This window comes from Brassica oleracea, chromosome C8 (genome assembly GCF_000695525.1).
Source record: "Brassica oleracea var. oleracea cultivar TO1000 chromosome C8, BOL, whole genome shotgun sequence".
In the NCBI taxonomy this organism is placed as follows: Eukaryota; Viridiplantae; Streptophyta; class Magnoliopsida; order Brassicales; family Brassicaceae; genus Brassica; species Brassica oleracea.
In genome coordinates, this window is record NC_027755.1 from 8,814,834 (window position 1) to 8,815,665 (window position 832).

Sequence of the window (832 nt, forward strand, 5' to 3'; positions counted from 1 at the left end):
TCGTTCGACATCGATCGATACTAGACCACGTACATCGATCGATCATCAGTCGCAAAACATGGTTGCGATTGTTATTCTCAGACAGGACGAGAATGAAAACCTGTATGACCAGGATGGTCATCTGCGTAATGCAACAGGTCAGAAACTAGATGCTCAGGGAAATGTAATCCCTGATACTGATGCTACAGGAGCTGCTCAACCTGTAGAAGAGGCTGCTCGACCAAGGGCACTGGCTGACTACAATTGTCTAGATGAGTACTACGCCAACAGATCAGCTATTCGACTTCCAGAGATTCAAAAGCAGAATTTCGAGCTGAAGCCTCAGTACTACACTCTCAGGTCGCAGATACCCTACTCTGGGTTGCCGCACGAGCATCCTATGGACCATCCGGAGAGGTTCGAGGATCTTATCGCTGCTATTCGTATGGATGGAGTCCCCGAGGACTACCTATTGTGCAAGCTCTTCAAGTATTCTCTGCCTGGAGAAGCGATGCACTGACTTAAGCAGCTACCCACAAGATCTCTAACATCCTGGGCCGACATCAAGAATGCTTTCTTGCGAAATTTCTTCGATGAGGCACGCGCTGAAGACTTGAGGAGCAAAATTACTACATTCGCGCAGGAGACTGGAGAGTCTTATGCGTGGATCAGATTCAAGTTCTTCCAGCGAGACTGTCCACACCATGGATTCGACGAAGTACAACTGCTGAGCACTTTCTTCAGAGGTATCTCCTTGAGGTATCAGATGGCTCTTAATACAGCTAGCGAGGGAAACTTCAACACCAGGAATCCGGTGGAGGCTGTGAGACTGATAGAAAATCTAGCAAACAGC